Here is an 8,364-nt window from a genome sequence, read left to right on the forward strand (position 1 = left end):
AGGCCCCGGGGGTGGATGAGATCCGCCCGGAGTTCCTTAAGGCTCTGGATGTTGTGGGGCTGTCTTGGTTGACAAGACTCTGCAACATCGCGTGGACATCGGGGGCGGTACCTCTGGATTGGCAGACCGGGGTGGTGGTTCCTCTCTTTAAGAAGGGGAACCGGAGGGTGTGTTCCAACTATCGTGGGATCACACTCCTCAGCCTTCCCGGTAAGGTCTATTCAGGTGTACTGGAGAGGAGGCTACGCCGGATAGTCGAACCTCGGATTCAGGAGGAACAGTGTGGTTTTCGTCCTGGTCGTGGAACTGTGGACCAGCTCTATACTCTCGGCAGGGTCCTTGAGGGTGCATGGGAGTTTGCCCAACCAGTCTACATGTGCTTTGTGGACTTGGAGAAGGCATTCGACCGTGGAAGTCCTGTGGGGAGTGCTCAGAGAGTATGGGGTAACGGACTGTCTTATTGTGGCAGTTCGCTCCCTGTATAATCAGTGTCAGAGCTTGGTCCGCATTGCCGGCAGTAAGTCGGACACGTTTCCAGTGAGGGTTGGACTCCGCCAAGGCTGCCCTTTGTCACCGATTCTGTTCATAACCTTTATGGACAGAATTTCTAGGCGCAGTCAGGGCGTTGAGGGGATCTGGTTTGGTGGCTGCAGGATTAGGTCACTGCTATTTGCAGATGATGTGGTCCTGATGGCTTCCTCCGGCCAAGATCTTCAGCTCTCACTGGATCGGTTCGCAGCCGAGTGTGAAGCGACTGGGATGGGAATCAGCACCTCCAAGTCCGAGTCCATGGTTCTCTCCCGGAAAAGGGTGGAGTGCCATCTCCGGGTTGGGGAGGAGATCTTGCCCCAAGTGGAGGAGTTCAAGTACCTCGGAGTCTTGTTCATGAGTGGGGGAAGAGTGGATCGTGAGATCGACAGGCGGATCGGTGCGGCGTCTTCAGTAATGCGGACGCTGTATCGATCCGTTGTGGTGAAGAAGGAGCTGAGCCGGAAGGCAAAGCTCTCGATTTACCGGTCGATCTACGTTCCCATCCTCACCTATGGTCATGAGCTTTGGGTCATGACCGAAAGGACAAGATCACGGGTACAAGCGGCCGAAATGAGTTTTCTCCGCCGAGTGGCGGGGCTCTCCCTTAGAGATAGGGTGAGAAGCTCTGTCATTCGGGGGGAGCTCAAAGTAAAGCCGCTGCTCCTCCACATCGAGAGGAGCCAGATGAGGTGGTTTGGGCATCTGGTCAGGATGCCACCCGAACGCGTCCCTAGGAAGGTGTTTCGGGCACGTCCGACCGGTAGGAGGCCACGGGGAAGACCCAGGACACGCTGGGAAGACTATCTCTCCCGGCTGGCCTGGGAACGCCTCGGGATCCCCCGGGAGGAGCTGGACGAAGTGGCTGGGGAGAGGGAAGTCTGGGCTTCCCTGCTTAAGCTGCTGCCCCCGCGACCCGACCTCGGATAAGCGGAAGAAGATGGATGGATGGATGGATGGTAAGCTGTCAGCCGAGTTCGAAGAAACACAATAGACGGTAGGATAAAGTATTATTTTCATATAATCTTGGCATCCACACAATAACCCTGACATGCAGCGTGCACTGACGTAAATTCCGGTTGAAAGGAGCTTTTTTTATGCAGCTCTGGAGTCTGTATCGATCAAAGTATGTAGGTGTACCTAATACATACAAATAATACATACAAATGAACATCTTTCTCAGTGCTCCCCTCATCGGGGCCTTGTCGGACGTGTGGGGGCGCAAGTCTTTCCTGCTGCTAACGGTCTTCTTCACGTGCGCGCCAATTCCGCTGATGAAGATCAGCCCGTGGTGGTACTTTGCAGTCATTTTCATGTCAGGCGTGTTCGCCGTCACCTTCTCCGTCATCTTTGCGTACGTGGCCGACATCACGCAGGAGCATGAGAGGAGCACGGCGTACGGCTTGGTGTCAGCAACCTTTGCCGCCAGCCTTGTCACCAGCCCGGCCATCGGGGCCTACCTGTCGGAGGCCTACGGCGACACCTTGGTGGTGATCCTGGCCACCGCTATCGCACTGTTAGACATCTGCTTCATCCTGGTGGCTGTGCCTGAGTCCCTGCCGGAGAAGATGAGGCCGGCATCGTGGGGAGAGCCTATTTCCTGGGAACAGGCTGATCCTTTCGCTTCTCTGCGCAAAGTGGGCCAGGACTCCACGGTGCTGCTCATCTGTATCACAGTGTTCCTCTCCTACCTCCCTGAGGCGGGACAATACTCCAGCTTCTTCCTGTATCTCAGACAGGTCATAGGCTTCTCATTGGCGACAGTGGCAGCCTTTATTGCCGTGGTGGGAATCCTCTCCATATTAGCTCAGACGGTGGTTCTAGGAATCCTGATGCGTTCCATCGGGAATAAGAACACCATCCTATTAGGCCTTGGCTTCCAGATCCTCCAGCTGGCCTGGTACGGCTTCGGCTCGCAGCCCTGGACTCCAATAAATGAAGGTCAAGGTGGTTGGGACGGCGTGGCGAAGTTGGTAGAGTGGCCGTGCCAGCAATCACAAAAAAACGACAATTCTACTGGTTAATAAAGAGGGATGCGTGAAGCAAAATATGGAGGTATTTGGGCTTCAAAACTAACAATAAAAGTGACGCTTTAAACAGGCAGGTGCCTGAATCAATCAATCAATCAATCAATGTTTATTTATATAGCCCTAAATCACAAGTGTCTCAAAGGGCTGCACAAGCCACAACGACATCCTCGGTATAGCCCACATAAGGGCAAGGAAAAACTCACCCCAGTGGGACGTCGATGTGAATGACTATGAGAAACCTTGGAGAGGACCGCATATGTGGGTAACCCCCCCCCTCTAGGGAGACCGAATGCAATGGATGTCGAGTGGGTCTAACATAATATTGTGAGAGTCCAGTCCATAGTGGATCCAGCATAACAGTAAGAGTCCAGTCCACAGTGGGGTCAGCAGGAAACCATCCCGAGCGGAGACGGGTCAGCAGCGCAGAGATGTTCCCAACCGATATACAGGCGAGCGGTCCACCCCGGGTCCCGACCCCGGACAGCCAGCACCCCATCCATGGCCACCGGATCTGTGTGTCTTCCCCTCCACAAGGGATAGGGGGGAGCAGAGGAGAAAAGAAAAGAAACGGCAGATCAACTGGTCTAAAAAAGGGGGGCTATTCAAAGGCTAGAGTATACAAATGAGTTTTGAGATGGGACTTAAATGTTTCTACTGAGGTAGCATCTCTAACTGTTACCGGGAGGGCATTCCATAGTGCTGGAGCCCGAATAGAAAAAATAGACACCTTTCCTACTTGTAGGCTCCGGTATAGACCGTGGTCGAGGAGCGCAGGGCAGACGTTCCCTCTGAGGCCGATGTTTTGTCGAGGGTAACACCGGCAATGTGTTCGTAAAGCTCCGCTCTTTGGTCGGAATGACGAGGCCGTCGATTAGTTACAACTTGGTCACTTTATTTATAATTTCCACCATACTATTAACACTCCTGCACATGCTACCTCTCCTTATTTGCTCACTCACTTATTCACGTCACTCACCCCACATACTGCCATTCTTAAAGGAGCATGAAGTGAATTAATTAACTCATATTATGTTCTGCATATGGTGAATGTATATATTCACCTTGGAGAAAGCGAACCACCAGGTTTAAGTAAATAATGATTGAGCCCATAATAAATTAAGGAGCCTTAGTTGGACATTCGCATGTGGACTGGAATTAGCTCTCCCACGAGAAGAAGCAATAAAACCAGGCTTCGGAATGCAAAAGCTATAGAGAGATTCCATGCTTATCTTAATGTTAACCTACAAGTTATGTTATACATCTTCCCAGTCACTTACACACAAACATCTCCTTACATGGTCAGGTTGTACTCTCCTGAATTAACACACACCCAGACAGATAAAGAATGAATATAAAACTGATGGTTTGGCTTCTCCAAGTTAGGAGTGCCTCACTTTCTTGACCTGATCTCCTCCAGGAACTGCAGTCCTGTATAATGAGGCTCGCTTGTAATAAAGCAACTTTTGGTTCAGTAAAGCGTCTCCAATGTCTCTTTTGATCCAGCCGCATTGCCGTGTCACCCTTCTGTCCGGACGAGGATGACAAGACCAGAAATACACATCAAGCACACACACACACATACGCTACTGTCACAGCAGCTGCTTTAAGACACGCCTCACCAAATGTGGCGATTAGTATTACCTCTTTTTCATTGTACACATTGTCCCAATCTTGCTTTTGTAGCTCAATTTTGAAAGCAATCATCCTCTTCTCTGTGCACAGTCTTCGAAATGTCCTTTTGTCTTCCATGTTCTTCTTGTAGTTTCCATCATATATTGTAAAAACTGGCAGATGATCACTAACGTCGGTTATAAGTAGACCACTTGTCGTGTTATTATCAAAATCATTGGTAAAAATATTATCAATAAGCGTGGCACAGTGTCCTGTGATTCTGCTTGGCTTTGTGATTTTAGGATATAAACTGATGCTGTACATTGTATCAATGAATTCATAGACTTTTGCTTGTTAGGGTTCAATAAGTCAATATTAAAGTCACCGCATAATAAAATAATTTTTTTACCATTGTCCATGTAATTTGCCTTGATCCATTCTTCAAATGTTTCTATACTTGACTTAGGTGATCTATATATACAACTGATGAATATGTTTTTGCTTTTTTTCCTGACATATTTCAATGGTTATACATTCTAAGATATTCCATCCATCCATCCATCTTCTTCCGCTTATCCGAGGTCGGGTCGCGGGGGCAGCAGCCTAAGCAGGGAAACCCAGACTTCCCTCTCCCCAGCCACTTCGTCCAGCTCCTCCCGGGGGATCCCGAGGCGTTCCCAGGCCAGCCGGGAGACATAGTCTTCCCAACGTGTCCTGGGTCTTCCTCGTTGCCTCCTACCGGTCGGACATGCCCTAAACACCTCCTTAGGGAGGCGCTCGGGTGGCATCCTGACCAGATGCCTGAACCACCTCATCTGGCTCCTCTCGATGTGGAGGAGCAGCGGCTTTACTTTGAGCTCCCCCCGGATGACAGAGCTTCTCACCCTATCTCTAAGGGAGAGCCCCGCCACCCGGCGGAGGAAACTCATTTCGGCCGCTTGTACCCGTGATCTTGTCCTTTCGGTCATAACCCAAAGCTCATGACCATAGGTGAGGATGGGAACGTAGATCGACCGGTAAATTGAGAGCTTTGCCTTCCGGCTCAGCTCCTTCTTCACCACAACGGATCGATACAGCGTCCGCATTACTGAAGACGCCGCACCGATCCGCCTGTCGATCTCACCATCCACTCTTCCCTCACTAGTGAACAAGACTCCGAGGTACTTGAACTCCTCCACTTGGGGCAAGATCTCCTCCCCAACCCGGAGATGGCACTCCACCCTTTTCCGGGCGAGAACCATGGACTCGGACTTGGAGGTGCTGATTCTCATCCCAGTCGCTTCACACTCAGCTGCGAACCGATCCAGTGAGAGCTGAAGATCCTGGCCAGATGAAGCCATCAGGACCAAATCATCTGCAAAAAGCAGAGACCTAATCCTGCAGCCACCAAACCGGATCCCCTCAACGCCTTGACTGCGCCTAGAAATTCTGTCCATAAAAGTTATGAACAGAATCGGTGACAAAGGGCAGCCTTGGCGGAGTCCAACCCTCACCGGAAACGTGTCCGACTTACTGCCGGCAATGCGAACCAAGCTCTGACACTGATCATACAGGGAGCGGACCGCCACAATCAGACAGTCCGAAACCCCATACTCTCTGAGCACTCCCCACAGGACTTCCCGAGGGACACGGTCGAATGCCTTCTCCAAGTCCACAAAGCACATGTAGACTGGTTGGGCAAACTCCCATGCACCCTCAAGGACCCTGCCGAGAGTATAGAGCTGGTCCACAGTTCCACGACCAGGACGAAAACCACACTGTTCCTCCTGAATCCGAGGTTCGACTATCCGGCGTAGCCTCCTCTCCAGTACACCTGAATAGACCTTACCGGGAAGGCTGAGGAGTGTGATCCCACGATAGTTAGAACACACCCTCCGGTTCCCCTTTTTAAAGAGAGGAACCACCACCCCGGTCTGCCAATCCAGAGGTACCGCCCCCGATGTCCACGCGATGCTGCAGATCTAAGATATTATCTATAGCAAATGACATGTTTTTTACCATTTTGTAGTTCAGGTTCTTCATCACGTACACAGCTACTCCTCCTCCATTTTTGTTGGTTCTGTTGATGTAGTTTAGTTCATATCCTTCCAGATCAAAATCTATTCCTTTTTTTATCATCAATCCATGTTTCCGTGACAGCGATCACTTTGAAGGGTTCGTTGATGTGTTCCAAAAAGTTCTTAATGTTGTTGTAGTTTGCATACAAGCTTCTGCTTTTAAAATGAATAATTGACAATTTGCTATCACATTTAATGTTGCTATTATATTGATCATCTGTATAATAAAAACAATTATTACTGATGTGGGAGAAAAAATTTGTATCTGGATCTATATCATTTTCCAAATCCTGGATTTTGTGATCTTTGTTGCAGAAGTTTTTTAGTTCCATATTTTCTTGTTCAACAATCTTTGATGTTGTTTCAATAATCTCTATAAGTGTAGGTGGATGCAATCCTGAATCTAGGTCTTCTTGTTTAGTCGTCCCTTGGAACATAGTAGTGTTGATGCTGAATTTAGGTGCTTGTTTTCTGTCAGAGTCCATTATCATCGTTGTTGTGGAAGCTGTGTAAACTTTAAAAATTGTCCAGGTCCTTGATGTCATGGACAGCAAGTACTCTTGCTTCCGGACTTCCATTCAGCTTGATGTAGATTTTACAGTTGGCGCTCCAAGTTCCCTGGATTTTTCCCTGCTTTCTCAAGTCGCGTGCTTTCTTGGCGATTCCAGCATTACGTTTTGTGAGATGCTCATTCATGTACACATTTGTTCCCTTCGGCTTCTTTCCCTGTCTCAGCAATGCCATTTTAGATTTTCTGTTTACGAGTTTCACGAGCACGACTGGAGTGGCGTTGTTGTTTCTTCTGTTCAGTGGGATGCATTTTTCGATGGTATTAATGTTGATTTCAATTTGTTTTGATTGCAGACAGTTGACCACTTGCTGTTCTGCTGAGACAATATCCATTTCATCTGGTTCACCTTCATTATGCACAGCTTTCGCATAGGATCTTGGTTTAATTCTGTGCCTTGTCACGATGATAGCATTCATTCGTTTATCCTGATCCATTTCATCTATGATATTCCACAGCATGTAGTTGCCTTCTTGAAGGGTCTTCATTTGTTGGCGCATATCTTCTTGAAGGGTCTTCATTTGTTGGCACATATCAAAGGCTTCATTTTTTCTGGTGGTGTTCTGAGTTTGCACACTTTTTATATTTTACTGCAGACTTTTCACATCTTGTTTGTGTTCTGTTGTTGCTTTTCTCAGATCTTTAATTTCTTTAATTTCTTCTTTAATTTCTTTCATTTCTTCTCTCCATTCTTTCAATTCTTCTTTCATTTCTTTAAATTCATGTAATAGCTTCACGGTGGCAGAGGGGTTAGTGCATCTGCCTCACAATACGAAGGTCCTGAGTAGTCTTGGGTTCAATCCCGGGCTCGGGATCTTTCTGTGTGGAGTTTGCATGTTCTCCCCGTGACTGCGTGGGTTCCCTCCGGGTACTCCGGCTTCCTCCCACTTCCAAAGACATGCACCTGGGGATAAGTTGATTGGCAACACTAAATTGGCCCTAGTGTGTGAATGTGAGTGTGAATGTTGTCTGTCTATCTGTGTTGGCCCTGCGATGAGGTGGCGACTTGTCCAGGGTGTACCCCGCCTTCTGCCCGATTGTAGCTGAGATAGGCTCCAGCGCCCCCCGCGACCCCAAAGGGAATAAGCGGTAGAAAATGGATGGATGGATGGAGGTTTTGTAGTATCCCTTCTTGATTCCCATCATGTCCTGTGTCCAGCCTCAAATCTTGTTCCCACTTGTGTTCTGTGTCAGCTGACACCAACCGTTTCGGGATTTCAATCTTTCCTTTAGCTTTTGGCATCGCGGCAGTCGCTGACGTCAGTGCCTCTTGTGTCTTAAACGGCAGTTGCTTCTTTAGCGACTTGCGGCACTTTTAACTTGTTTTTTCCAACAATTTCGTACCTTGCGCCGTTCAGAGATCAATTTGAAGTGTCAGCCTGTCAACTTATATCACTCTGCGACGTCGGAAGCACTTTAAAACAGCTGTAAACTCGCCGTAGCTTTTGGTTGCAAGGCAACCGCTTTGAATTGCGGTAAGGCGCCGTTGGCTTGAGGCTAACTGTTATGATCCGCTGCCCGGATCATATATTTTGTTTACGTTTTCAAGATACTTGTGTTTTTGGTTAGT

The 8,364-nt window shown here is 48.6% G+C and overlaps 1 pseudogene; it reads left to right on the forward strand.

The window, feature by feature from the left end:
* The first annotated feature begins 1,694 nt into the window (after positions 1–1,694).
* Positions 1,695–7,992, forward strand: LOC133615790 (hippocampus abundant transcript 1 protein pseudogene; annotated as a pseudogene).
* The last annotated feature ends 372 nt before the right edge of the window (positions 7,993–8,364 follow it).

The sequence above is a fragment of the Nerophis lumbriciformis genome, linkage group LG15 (assembly GCF_033978685.3).
Source record: "Nerophis lumbriciformis linkage group LG15, RoL_Nlum_v2.1, whole genome shotgun sequence".
Classification (NCBI taxonomy): Eukaryota; Metazoa; Chordata; class Actinopteri; order Syngnathiformes; family Syngnathidae; genus Nerophis; species Nerophis lumbriciformis.